Below are 14,702 nucleotides of genomic sequence, written 5' to 3'. Positions count from 1 at the left end.
TGCTCAAAAAAACAGCATCCAAGATGGGGATAACAGGGAATCCTTGGGCACCATTGGTGAAAATGTAAATTGGTGCAGCCAGCATGGAAAACCGCGGAGGTTCCTCAGCATATTAAAAACAGAAATACTGTGTGTGGTCCAGTACTTCCACTGCTGGGTATTTACCCAAAGAAAATGAAAACACTAATTTGGAAAGAGAGACGCATCCCCATGTTTATTGCAGCATTTGTTACAATAGCCAAGATACGGAAGCAGCCCGTGTCCACTGATAGACGAATGGACGGAGATGGGGTATGTAAATGCAGTGGAATATTACTCAGCCATTAAAAAAGAACGAACTCTGGCCATTTGTGACAACATGAAAGGACCTAGAATGTATTATGCTAAGGGAAATAAGTCAGACAGAGCAAGACAAATACCATATGATTTCATTTATGTGTGGAGTCCAAAAAAATAAAGCCAATATGTACACACATACATACACAACACATTAGAAACAGACTCATAAATACAGAGAACAACCTGGTGGTTCCAGAGGGGGGGGGGGCAAAACAGGTGAAGGGAATTAAGAGCACAAACTTCCAGCTCTAAAATGAATAACTTAGAGGGATGAAAAGTACAGCACAGGAAATATAGTCTATAACATTGTAATAACTTTGTACGGTGACAGATGGTGACTACGCTTATCCTGGTGAGCACTGCATAATGTATAAAACTGTGGAATCACTACGTTGTATACCTGAAACGAATATGACATTATATGTCAACTATATGCCCATAAAAAAGAAAGAAAATAGCACCCGAGGAAGTATTATGTAATTTATTAGTGGCCTTTAAATTAGTCATCAATCTGTCTAACCTTATGTGGATTCAGTCCATAGTTTTTCCATCTCATTTGTGAGATCTCACGGGAGGCTTTTGAAGTTCGGCTCACTATGTCAACTGCATTCCTCTGCGCTGCTGACTATCCAAAACGCAAATGAGGTTTGTTTTGTGTAACTAGATTCTGTGCGTACTCCTAGCCTTCACACATTTGGTCCTCCGTCCACTCGTCTGTAAGGTGCTGGGCTCCATCAGGCGATTTCCCAGGTTCCTCCTGACTTTAGGAGCAGGGGCTGGGGTTCTGCACGCACCCCCCTTCCCCCCCGATGAGGGGTTGGCTCCCTGATGCTGCTGGGGCCGAGGTGAGACGCTGCGCCCACAGCTCCGGTGTCGCCCAGATCGCTCAGGGAGGTGTTTGCAGAGAGAGGCCGGGTGGAGATCACTTGCTCATTGGCAGGCAAGTCCGTGAGGGCCAAGGCAGTCAGGGGGAAAACAAGCACAGCAGCCTTGATTCCTGGGATGCTCCCTGCCCTCCTCCCCCACCCCGGCCGCCCCCACAGGAACCAAACTGTGTATCTCAATCCTAGAATGTGAGGAATGTGCCAGAGCCTGCTAGGCATGGAGCAATCTGCAGAGAGGCAGGGAGGAGCTCTGCTCCCTGGTCAGAGGCCTGACAGAGCAAGGACTATGGGTCCTGAGGGCTGGGCTGCCCCTCCCACCCTCCCTGGGCCTCCTGCTGCAGCTGGATATCAAAGGCTGCTTTGTGCACTGAGCCGGCTTTCCGTCTGTCCAGTATCTGCTAGGAGGTTGGAGAAGGGGCGCTGTTAGGAAGGGCGCCCCTACCTAACCCCGTTCAGGCTGAGGTCCCTTGGTCTCTCAGCCCTGGAGGGATGGTGCAGACAGAGGCCTTTGTTTCTGCGTCCCAGGAAGCAGTCTGTCTATCGGCCCAGAGGAGTCTTACCGGTTTTTCAAAGAAATAACTGTTTCGGTTCATTGATATTCTCTATTTTTTCCCAGGTTAATTGAAATGTAATTGACAGGGTCACCTGGGTGGCTCAGTCGGTTGAGCATCTGACTTCGGCTCAGGTCGTGATCTCAAGGCTTGTGGGTTCGAGCCGCATGTCGGACTCTGTGCTCACAGCTCAGAGCCTAGAGCCTACTTCAGAGTCTGTGTCTCCCTCTCTCTCTGCCCCTCTCCCGCTGTCTCTCCCTCCCTCTCTCAAAAATAAAACATTAAAAAATATATATACTTGACATACAGCACTGTAGAAGTTTAACATGTACAACATAATGATTTGACTTGTGAAGTGATTATCAGACTGAATTTAAATTAAATGTAATGTCTATGTGTTTGTTCAGTTTCTATTTGATTCCTGCTCTTTCTTATCTCTAGTATTTTCTTTCCTCCTTCTCCTTACTTGTTTAGTTTGCCTGCTTAGACGACTGAGTTGAGACTGTCTTCTCTTCTCATATAAGCATTTAATGTGATAAAGATCCCTTTAAGCACGGCTTTTCCTGCAACCCCCAGATTTTGATAGGTTGATTTCATTGCATTCAAACTATTTTTTAATTTCCCTTCTGTTTTGTCCCTCATCCCTTGAGTTATTTAGGAGTGTTTTGTTTAATTTGCACATATCTGGGGATTTTCCAGGTATTTCTCTTTTATTGATTTCTAATTTAATTCCTTTGTGTTCAGAGAACATTCTTGGATGATTTTAATTTTTTGAATTTCTCGACATTTGTTTTTTTATCTCAGAATATGTTCTTCTTGGTGAGTGTTCCATATGCACTTGAAAAGATGGCCTATTCTGATGTGTTTTGGTGCACTCTTGTATAAATGTCAGTTGGGTCAAGTTGATTAAAATGTTATTCAAGATTTGTATCCTTACTGGTTTTTGGTGGTGGTGGTGGTTTTTTGTTTTGTTTTGTTTTTTGGTTTTGTTGTCTTGTTTTGTTTTGTTTTGTTTTTGGTCTACCTGTTCTATTAATTACTGAGAGAGAACTGTTAAAATATCCTGCTAAAGGGCGCCTGGGTGGCTCAGTCAGTTGGGCATCCAACTTCGGCTCAGGTCATGATCTTGCAGTTGGTGGGTTCGAGCCCTGTGTCGGGCTCTGTGCTGACAGCTCAGAAACTGGAGCCTGCTTCAGATTCTGTGTCTCCCTCTCTCTTTGCCTCTCCCCTGCTTGAGCTGTCTCACTCTCTCAAAAATAAACTTGAAAAAATAAAAAAATAAATATAATAAAATATCCCACTCAAACAGTGGACATTATTATTTCTTTCAGATTTATTACTTATTGCTTCATGCATTTTAAGCTGTGTTGGTAAGTACATACACTTTGAAAAAGTTTTTTTTTTAACATTTATTTTTGAGAGACAGAGTGAGACAGAGCACGAGTGGGGGAGGAGCAGAGAGAGAGGGGGGACACAGAATCTGAAGCAGGCTCCAGGCTCTGAGCTGTCAGCACAGAGCCCGACACGGGGCTTGAATCCACAAACCACGAGATCATGACCTGAGCCGAAGTTGGACACTCAAGTGACTGAGCCACCCAGGTACCCCCCTTTTTTTTTTTAAATTTTTTTAACATTTTGAGAGACAGAGTGAGACAGAGCATGAGTGGGGGAGGGGCCGAGGGGGGTACATAGACTTTTTAAAAAGAGATTTTATTTTTAAGTAATCTCTACACCCAATAGTGGCTTGAACTCACAAGCCCAAGATCAAGAGTTGCATGCCCCACTGACTGAGCCAACTAGGAGCCCTGGTGCATACTCTTTTAAGATTGTTAATATCTTTTAAATATGTTATCCTTTTTATTATTACAAAATGTTTCTATTGATCCCTGATCATGTTCCTTGTTCTGAAATTTGCTTTAATCAATATGAGGCATTTCTTTTGATTGGTGTTTGAATGGCATTTCTATTTTTATACTTTTATTTTTAACCTAGTTATATCTTTATATTTATACTTATATATTTAGTTCCCTTTATCCAATCTGGCAATCTTTAAGTGGAGAGTTTAGGCCATTTTCACTTAATGTAATTATTATTGGTTGGGCCTGAATTTACCATCTTGTTAACCTTTTTCTTGTTGTTATTGTCGTTGTTCCATTTGTCCTTTATTCCATTTTCTTATTTTCCTGTCTTCTTTTAGCTTGACTGTTTTTTAATGATTGTATTGAATATTAGGTATGCTTTTTAAAAATTTTAAAACACTCCTCATGTAGAATAGAATCATACGATTTCTGCTATCACACTGCCACAGGATTGAGCTAGAAACCAATAACAGAAAGATAACTGGAAAATCCCAAAAGACATGGAGATTAAACAACACACTTTTAATTTTTTTTAATGTTTATTTATTTTTGAGAGAGAGAGCGCGTGTGTGAACAGAGGAGGGATGGGGGGGTGGGGGTGGGGGTGGGGACAGAGGATCCAAAGCAGGCTCTGCACTGACAGCAGTGAGCCCAATGTGGGGCTTGAACTCATGAACTGTGAGGTCATGACCTGAGCTGAAGTCGGACACTCAACCGATCGAGCCACTCAGGTGCCCTATAAATAGCACACTTTTAAATAACACATGGATTCTAGAAGAAATCTCAAGAGAAATTTAAAAAAATTTTTGGAACTCAATGAAATGGAAATCATAACTTATCAAAGTTTGTGGGATGCAATGAAAGTAGTATTTAGAGGGAAATTTCTAGCATTGAATGCATTTATTAAAAAAAAATATCTAAAATTGATAATCTATGTTTCCACCTTAGGAAACTAGAAAAAGAAGAGCAAATTAAATCCACAGTACATAGAAGAAAAGAAATAGTAATAATTAGAGCAAAAGCCAATGAAATTGAAAACAGGAAATCAATAGAGAAAAATCAATGAAACTCAAAACTGCTCTTTAAAAAGATGAATACAATATATAAAAAATAAAATAGATGAAGAGAAGAGGGAGGACACAAATCACTAATATCAGAAACAAAGGAGGGGACATTATTATTAGAACCCACAGAAATTAAAGGATAATAAAGAAATAGTATGAACAACTCTATGCCCACAAATCTGACAATGTAGACAAAATGGACTAATTCCTTGAAATGAACAACCTGTCCAAAGTCACACAAGAAGAAATAGATGCTCTGAATAAGCCCTTATCTATTAAGGAAATTGAATTGACGATTAATAAACTTCCAAAAAAGAAAGAACCAGACCCAGATGGGCTCCTGGGTGAATTCTACCAGATGTTTAAGTTAGAAATTATATCAATGCTCTAAAATCTCTTCTAGAGGATAGAAGCAGAGGGAATACTTCCTAATTCATTCTATGGGGCCAGCATTACTCTAATACCAAACCAAACATAAACATCACAAGAATAGAAAACTGCAATACCTCTTGTGACCATAGATGCAAAAGTCCTCAACAAAATATTAGCAAATTGAATCCAAAAAAGTATAAAAACAATTATATACTATGACCAAGTGGGATTTATCCAGATATGTAAGCAGGTTTAACATTGAAAATCAATGAATATAATCCATCCCATAGAAAAAAATCACATGATCATATCAATAGATGCAGAAAAAGCATTTAATAAAATCTAACACCCATTCAAGATAAAAACTCTCAGTAAACTAAGAATAGAGGGGAACTGTCTCAACTTGATAAAGACTGTCTGCAAAAAACCTACAGGTAACATCATACTTAATTGTGAGAAACTCAAAACTTTCCCTCTAAGGTTAGGTACAAGGCAAGGATATCCCTACTCAGAACTCAGTTTCAGCATTGTACTAGAAGTCCTTGCTAACGCAGTATGGCAAGAAAAGGAAACCAAAGGTATACAGGTTGGGAAGAAAGACTTAAAACTATCATTGTTCACAAATGACATGATCATCCATGTATAATAAGTAATCATAGCAAGTTTTCAAAATACAAGTTGGCATATAGATGTCAATTGCTTTTCTAAATACTAACAATGAACAAGTGGAATTTGAAATTAAAAACACAATACCATTTACATTAGCATTCACCAAAAGGAAATACTTACTAACAAAGTATGTACAAGAATCTGTGTTAGGAAATCAATTAAACTCTGATAAATGAGGGGCGCCTGGGTGGCTCAGTCGGTTAGGCGGCCGACTTCGGCTCAGGTCATGATCTCGCGGTCCGTGAGTTCGAGCCCCGCGTCGGGCTCTGTGCTGACAGCTCCGAGCCTGGAGCCTGTTTCAGATTCTGTGTCTCCCTCTCTCTGACCCTCCCCCGTTCATGCTCTGTCTCTCTCTGTCTCAAAAATAAATAAACGTTAAAAAAAAAAAAAAAAAAAAATAAACTCTGATAAATGAAATCAAAGAACTACATAAATGGAGATATATTCATGTTCATGAGTGAGAAGACTCAATACTGTCAAACTGTCTGTTCTCCCCAGCTTGATCTGTAGATTCAATGCAATCCCAATCAAACCCCAGTAAGTTATTTTATGGATATTGGCAAAATGATTTAAAAATTTATATGGAGTGAGGCAAATGACTCAGAAAAGCTAACACAATATTGAAAGAGAAGAACAAAATTGGAGGACTAATGCTAGCTGAATTCAAGACTTACTATTAAGCTGCAGTAATCAAGACAGTGTGGTATTGGAAAAGATAGGCAAATAGATTAATGGAGGAGAACAGAGAGCCCAGGAAATAGTCTCCCATAAATATAGTCAGCTGATCTTTGACAAAGGAACAAAAGCACAAGAATGCAGCCAAGACAGTCTTTTCAACAAATGGTGCTGGGATAACTGGACATCTGGGCCTGTGTCTGGTCTAGACACAGAACTTACATCCTTCACAATAATTAACTCAAAATGGAGCACAGACCTAAATGTAAAATGTGAAGCAATAAAACTCCTACGAGATAACATAGGAGAAACCCTAGATGACCTTGGGAAGGCATGATCCTTGGAAGAAATAATTGGCAAACTGGATTTCATTAAAATTAATACAGACAAACACCTTGTGCTTCTGTGAAAGACAATGTCATGAGAATGAGAAGACAAGCCACACTTGGGGAGAAAACATTTATTTAAAAAATGTATCTGATAAAGGACTGGTGTCCAAAATAAGCAAAGAACTCTCAAAACTCAACAATAACAAAACTAACGCCCCAATTAAAAAACAGACCAAAGACTTTAACAGACACCTCACTAAAGAAGATATGCAGAAGGAAAATAAGTATATGAACAGATGTTCCTCATCATTTGTCATTAGGGAAATGCACATTTATACCATGACATACGTATTAGAATGCCCAAATTCTGGAATACTGACATCACCAAATGCTGGTGAAGATGTGAAGCAACAGGAACTCTCATTTACTGTTAGTGGAAATGCAAATGGTACGGCCACCTTGGAAGACAGTTTGGTGGTTTCTTACAAAAGCAATGTAGTCTTATCATAAGATCCAGTGATTGCACTCCTTGGTGTTAACTCTAAGGAGTTGAAAATTTATGTTCATGTAAAAAACTGGACATGGATATTTATTCCTAATTGCCAAAATTTGGAAGCAGCCAAGATGTCCTGCAGTGGGTAAAAGAATAGATAAACTGTGGTTCATCCTGACAATGGAATATTATTCAATACTAAAAAGAAACAAGTTATCAAGCCACAGAAAGACATGGAGGAACCTTAAATGCATCTTGATAAGTGGAAGAAGCCACTCTGAAAAGGCTGTATACTGTATGATTCCAACTATATGACACTCTGGAAAAAGAAAAACTATGGAGATAGTAAAAAAAACAGTAATTGTGGGGGAGGGGGTTGTGATGAATAAGCAGGGCATAGAGGATTTTTAAAGCAGTGAAAATATTCTGTATGATATTATAATGATGACTGTATGTCATTGTACATTGTCCAAAGCCATAGCATATCCAACAGCAAGAATGAATCCTATGACAAACTATGGACTTTGGGTGATTATGCTGTGTCCATGTGGATTCATCCTTGGTAAATACTGTACCAGTCATGTTAACAGGGGTGGCTATGCATGTGTGTGTTGTGGGGGGGCCTAGTGGGTATGTAGGAAATCTCTGTATCTTCATCTCAATTTTGTTGTAATCCTCAAACTGTTCAAAGAAAGTTAAAAAAAGGTCAACAGAGCCTCAGGGACATGGGAGACAATATCAAAAGGTCTAACATTATAGACTCCCCACATAATTGGACTCCTCAAATGAGAGGCGGGGGTGTAGCATAGGGCAGACATCTTCTCACAGGTACAAATTCAAGAAGCTCCATAAGATAAATTAGAAGAAAACTACACCTAGTCACATCATAGTCCAAGTGTTGAAAACCAAAGGTAAAGAGAAAATGTTGAAAGAGCTAGGGAAAATGACACACGACATACGGTGGAATATGACAGATTCTCTACCTTGACCAAACTTGAATCAAGTTCCTGAGTCTTCTGACTAGGTGCCAGCCTTAGGCTCTGTCCTTGGTCCACTTAGCCCAGGTATAACAAGAATCCTGCTAAGTCCGTTTAGCCACAGTTCCTTCTTAGTATCTGATCACCCTTGATATCTGATCAAATTCCTCACGTCCTACCCTCAATATCTTATCATCCTGGCTTGCCTTCAGCAAGAATTCTGCTGAGCAAGCCTATCAAGAATCCTCATATTCCTGATGTTTTGTTTTAGTAATTTTCCATTTACTTCCCCTGTGCTGCTCCTTGGCTATAAATCTTCACTTCTTCTTGTATTTGGAGTTGAGCCTGATCTGTCTCCCCTACTGTAAAACCCCACTACAGTAGTCCCTTCTCAAATAGAGTCTTTCTTAACATCTTTAACAAGTGTCATGAATGCTTTTTATTTACAAAATATCAAGTCTAAAGACATTTGATTTCTCATCACAAACTATGGGGTCTAGAAGTCTGTAAAATAACACTCTAATTACTGGGGAGTGATTGTCAGAGCTGACGAAAAAAAGTGAGACCTAACGAATGCTCTTCACAAGATGTGCATTTTAAACATAGAGTTTTTTTTTTGTTTTTTTTTTTTTTTTTTTTTTTTTTTTTAAACATTTATTTATTTTTGGGACAGAGAGAGACAGAGCATGAACGGGGGAGGGGCAGAGAGAGAGAGGGAGACACAGAATCGGAAACAGGCTCCAGGCTCCGAGCCATCAGCCCAGAGCCCGACGCGGGGCTCGAACTCACGGACCGCGAGATCGTGACCTGGCTGAAGTCGGACGCTTAACCGACTGCGCCACCCAGGCGCCCCTAAACATAGAGTTTAAAAGCAAAGGGATTGGAAAATATATCACGTAAACTGCAAGCACAAGAAGGCTGGAGTGGCTGTCGTACCCAAAAAGATATACAATCATTAATGTGGGTGCTGAATAATAGATCCTTAAAATACACAAAGAAGCAATTGAGAGAATTTAAGGAAGAAATGAAAATTCTACAATCACAGTTGGAGATCTTAACACCCTCGGCAATTAAAAGAACAAAAATTCACACATAACTGGAAGAATACACAAAGTCAGTAAAAATAAAGATCATCCAAAAACGAATCATCTTGACATAACTGATATTTAGAGAACACCATATCCTATCACTATAGAACAGATATTTTTTTTTTTCTCACGCACATGGTACATTGACTAAGACAGACTGAATTTGTGGAAGAATGACCTATGCTTGGGGCACCTGGGTGGCTCAGTCGGTTAAGCATCCGGCTTTGGCTCAGGTCATGATCTCACGGTTTGTGGGTTCGAGCCCCGCATCAGGCTCTGTGCTGACAGCTCGGAGCCTGGAGCCTGCTTCCAATTCTGTGTCTCCTTCTCTCTCTGCCCCTCCCCCACTTGTGCTCTGTTTCTCTCTATCAAAAATACATAAATGTAAAAAAAAATTTTTTAAAGGATGACCCATGCTCAAACTCATACTTCATCTGTATACCATCTAGACACCACAACCAAATACATCTTTGTAAGGACATTAATTTTGACTGTGACATTTACTCGTTTATAAATCCTTCATCACTCACCACTGCCTACAAGGTTAATTTCAATCTCTTCAGGCTGACGTACAACATGCAGCACAATCTGGCTGCCGTTCTCCGCCCCCCATCATCATGACTCATAATACTGCATTCCATATAATTTTTTTTGGCCATAGTTCATATGGACTCTGTATTATCTGCCAAACATACATTGAACGTTTGACTGCCAAGTCTTCATCTATTTCTCTCCCACTACTTTTTGTACCCTCCTTCACGTTTTTGCCTAGGATTGTCTACATCCTCCAAGGTTCAGCCTGCCTGAAGGGCGTCTGGGGACGATGTGAGAACATCATGTGTTTTCGTTAGTTCACCAGCTCTGTGACTTTGGACACATTAATTTCTCTTTCTATGCCTCAAATTTCTCATCTGTAAAATGAATATAATATTAGTAGTTGCCTAATAGGATTGCCTAATAGAATTTAAATGAGCCAGTGCATGTAAGGCACTTAGGATGGTGCTTGGCATGGTGTGTGTGTGTGTGTGTGTGTGTGTGTGTGTGTGTGTGTGTGATCAATTTGTGCTAGTTCTTATTGTGGTGGTGATTATTGGTGGTGACTTCTGAGAGACGATTTAATTGGGTGGTGGGACAGGTGTCAGATTTTATAATTTTCTTATGGGCTTTTGCATCTGAGCCAGCGTTTCCTTAGTGCAATCTCCAAGTTGGCTGTTGCTGGAGAGTTTAGAAACATACCCACAGCACTGTTTGCAGAAATGGGGTGGATCTAACGAGGTCTAATTTCATCGGGACCTTTTTTGTGATGAAGTGGATTGTCTGCCCTGGCACTCCAATATCTTATACACTCTCCCTGAATTTCAAGAGGTCAGTAGCACTAAATTAATTTATCACATTTTAACTGACTTCGCTGTAGGGGGTACACTCTCACCATGGAGAACATCACCCCTGTATCGAAGTGGTGGTGGGAGAAATTCTTCTTGTTTCTATCGTGTCTTCTGTTGACGTCTCTACCTGGTCACCTATGGGACTCCATCACCAGAGACTGCACATTGGGTAGGGAAGGGGAAAGTGAGCCAGGAGACAGGGATAGATAGATGGCAGAGGAGGAGAGAAGGGAACCGGCTCCTCACACCCCCACCAAAGCACTCTCTAGATCACAGACCTCCCTGAAACACATCAATGAGAGGAAACCCCCACAAACGATCTGGCCACAAGCAGCAGCCAGGGTGTGGGGGTCCTGGGAAGCATCCTGCGCTATGCAGGTAGTCTGGCCACTGGGTGTCACTCTTAGTCTGTGTTTCTTTGGTGTCAAGTTTCTGGCATTTGGTGGTCCCCTTCCTCTTTCCACAGGCTCCCTCCCTGTGCTGGTGTGTTTCCCCTGGAAGGCTTTACTGACTGCATAGACAGTACACTGAGAGTGAAATCACCCCAGAAGTGGATTTCTGATCTGCCCATGGAGAAACAGCCTGTTTGTCACAGAAGCAATAAATAATTCTATAACAACAGTACCCAGAAAATGAGCTCTTAAAACATAGAAATATTTCATTAATTTTATCATCGATTCCTGTTATTTCCTTCTATACATATTATTTGTGTTTATTTTGTCAATCTGTATTCTTGTATTTTTACTTACTTTTTTCATCTTACCGAAATGAACATTTAGATGAAATCGAAATTAAACCCAGACAAAAGGATTGGGAGGAAAGACCTGAACACACAAAACCTGCAAAGAAATAGAAATCATATTTTTAAAAAACCTGTTATTTTTATCTACCTTCTTTAGAACTTGGTGTGCATTTTCAATCTGAAGATTCATGTCTTCCATTCTGGAATGTTCCTCATCATTCTCCCTGTGAATACCATCTCTTTGAGCCTCTCCTGTGCAAGTTCTATCAGATTCCATCGGGCATCTCCTTCCATCTTCCATCTTGCTTGGTTAATTCTTTCATTTTCTGGTTTCTCCCTGCCACATTCTGAGTGATTTCTGCAGATCTGTGTTTGGGCTCACTAATTTTTTCCTCTGCTGTGCTGAATCTTTTATTTAATTTACCCAGTGAGTCCTTCTACGCAGTGCCTTTGTGTTTCGTTTCCAGGGCTTCGATTTTGTTATTTATCAAATCTGTCTGTACCTTTTCCCATAACACTCTATTGCTTCATTATGGTTCCTAATTTTAAAAATCTCTTAAGTTACTTTGACTTGCCTATTCTTTCATTTCTAGCTCTATTATTTCCCATTCTTTCAATGCTGATTTACTGTCTGGTTGCAGCTGCCGGGTTTCTCTCTCATTAGTTAACTTCCTTGTGTGATGAGTATCTCTCTCTGTGATCTACAGTTGACCCTTGAACAATGCAGGGGTTAGAAATGCTGACCCCGAGCACAGTTGGAAATCTGTGTGTAACTTTTGACTCCCCCCAGAATTAATTACTAACGCCAACTGTTAATCAGAACTGTTACTGAGAACATAAATAGGCCTTAATGCATATTTTCTATGTTCTATGTATCATGTACTGTACTCTTCTAATAAAGTAAGCTGGAGAAAAGAAAATGTAATGAAGACCATCATCAAGAAGGAGAAATGGTGGCTCTAGGAATGAGCAGCGATTCAGCTGGCAGAGGAAGCATTGAGGAAGCATTTATGACCTTCACCAGTGAGGTGAAACAAATAGAAAAGACAGATTCAGTTCTCACATCCAAAAGTCAGATTGAAAGATCGACCTGTCCTGTTTCTTCCTGCTTCAATTTGAACCCATTTGAGGTTCTTCAGATCGATCCTGAAGTGACAGATGAAGGAATAAAAAAGACATTTTGACAGTTATCCATTTTGGTGCATCCTGACAAAAATTAAGATGATGCTGATAGCACAAAAGGCTTTTGAAGCTGTGGACGAAGCTTACAAGTTGCTCCTGCCATCAGGAGCAAAGGAAGAGGACCCTGGATATAAATCAAGCAGGAAAAGAATACATAGGACACACTGGGAGAGAGTGAAACAAGCAATTAAAGGAGAAACGAAACCTACAAATGTGGAGGAGGGGGATCCTGAGCTGTTCAAACAAACAGAGTATAAACAGACAGCCACAGGCTTTGCTGAGCTGGAAATTGAAAGGCAAGAGAGAGGAGCGGGAGCAGGCGCGAGAGGTGCAGGAAAGGAAGTAACAGGGGGAGAAAAGATAGAAGCTGGAGAAAAAGCCAAGTGAGAAAGGGAGTGGCAGGAAACTTTGAGGAAAGTGAAGATGACCGTGTGGACAGCTGGCGAACCTTGCAAGCATATGCAAAGGGGATTAAAGAAAAGAAATACCGGGCTGCCTTGATTTTACTTTCAGTAAAAATGGAGCAGTGTGAACCACAGAAACTTTCCCCAACTGTCTCCCATCCTACTTTGAAAGACTCATTCTTTTTTCCCATTCCCATACCAACATAGAGTAGATTTGCTTTTTAGTCCACTTTTTCAATCCAACTTAATATCAATCAGAGTAATTCCTTTGTACATTGAAATAAGGGGCTCAGGTTAAAAAGAAACCATCACCCCCTCCGCACCCCTAGACCCACCAGGATTGGAAGGTGTCACCACTGGTGTTGCCTTCTCTTCCCATAATCTTTAAGGTCATCTTTTGTATTTTACTGAATTGTGATGGTTAGAAATTTTGTGTATAGTTTGTGGAAATCATCCCATTAAACGTACTGAGTAAAAAAAAGAAACTCATAAGGAAGAGAAAATACATGGACAGTACTGTCCTGTATTTACCAAAAAAAATCTGTGTGTAAGTGGACCCGCATAGTTCAAACCCATGTTGTTCAAGGGCAAAGTACTCTGAACTACTCTTTAACATTTAAAAAAAAGGCTTCTCATTAACCCTACACGGTGAAAGACTAGTTTTGTGATTGTTTCTGTTATCTCCTTAGAGAATTAACATCCAGGGGCTAGTTTTTGTCACTAACTCCCCTGATTGGGATTCCTACAGACCTCAGGGTAAATTCAGATCCTGTATCTTCCTACAGTGCAGGCCTGGGTATTTGATTTTTCCACACAAGGCCTCAGATAGACACACAGCTTCTTTAGGGGGTCCTTGGAAGGTGGAAGGAAGTTTTCTAATTCCTTTTTGATGAAATAGCAACACTTTCAGACTTCAAGCTATATGCACGGAGCGCCTTTCCAGCTCCCCTGCTTGACCTAGGCCCAAAGTCATCTTTAGTAAGGAGGAAGGGGAATTAGAAGGCCAGCCCCAGCTCCAAGGACTCATGTTTTCACTGACACCTCACCCCAGAGTCGCCATGGCACCTGCTCTCATTTATTCACAGGGCTTTGATTTCCGTGCTTGTTTCTGGATCCTAAGGATTTGTCCTTATTATCTTTGTCATATTTTTATTCTACCTGAACCTTTAGTGATTCCGTTTATCTTCTGGTTTTCTTGCTTTCTTTCATCCCCATGGACCAATGTGGGTTATTTATCTAAGCCACCTCCTGCCATAAGCGAAGGGATGGAAGGTCAGTATCCTGGACATCATTTGATACAAGTGAGGAAGGTAAGCTTAGGGTCTCATGTATTTTTCTGGTCCACGTGCAGAGTCATGGTCCAGACCAGTGCTGTGGTCCCCAACTGGGTAGCAGTCTGGGTTCTCTTTGTTAATCTCCACAGCTGCTGGGAGGTGAATTCATGCCAGAGTTACGGAACAGAGTATGATTACCATCTCCCCAGGGAAAGGGCTTGGTGACATACATGGGTCGTGCCCTCTGTGATGTGACTTCAGGAGGATGTTCGGCGTGCTTGCTCCCAGGCCAAGGAGCCCTACAAAGTAGGTGAGGGCTTTCCATGTGAGAGCTGAGCCCTCTGCGTCGTGGGCCCCACTCGGCATGGAAGTCCTCAGCTGTGCCCCGGACTGACCTGGCAGCCCAGAAACCCAG

The 14,702-nt window shown here is 40.9% G+C and overlaps 1 pseudogene; it reads left to right on the top strand.

Moving 5' to 3' along the window:
• The first annotated feature begins 11,857 nt into the window (after positions 1-11,857).
• LOC112860483 (dnaJ homolog subfamily C member 8 pseudogene) lies at positions 11,858-13,567 on the top strand (annotated as a pseudogene).
• Positions 13,568-14,702: the final 1,135 nt, after the last annotated feature.

Source organism: Puma concolor, chromosome A1, assembly GCF_028749965.1.
Source record: "Puma concolor isolate L17-30 chromosome A1, mPumCon1.1.hap2, whole genome shotgun sequence".
NCBI lineage: Eukaryota > Metazoa > Chordata > Mammalia > Carnivora > Felidae > Puma > Puma concolor.
This window is presented reverse-complemented; position numbering and strand designations above follow the sequence as displayed.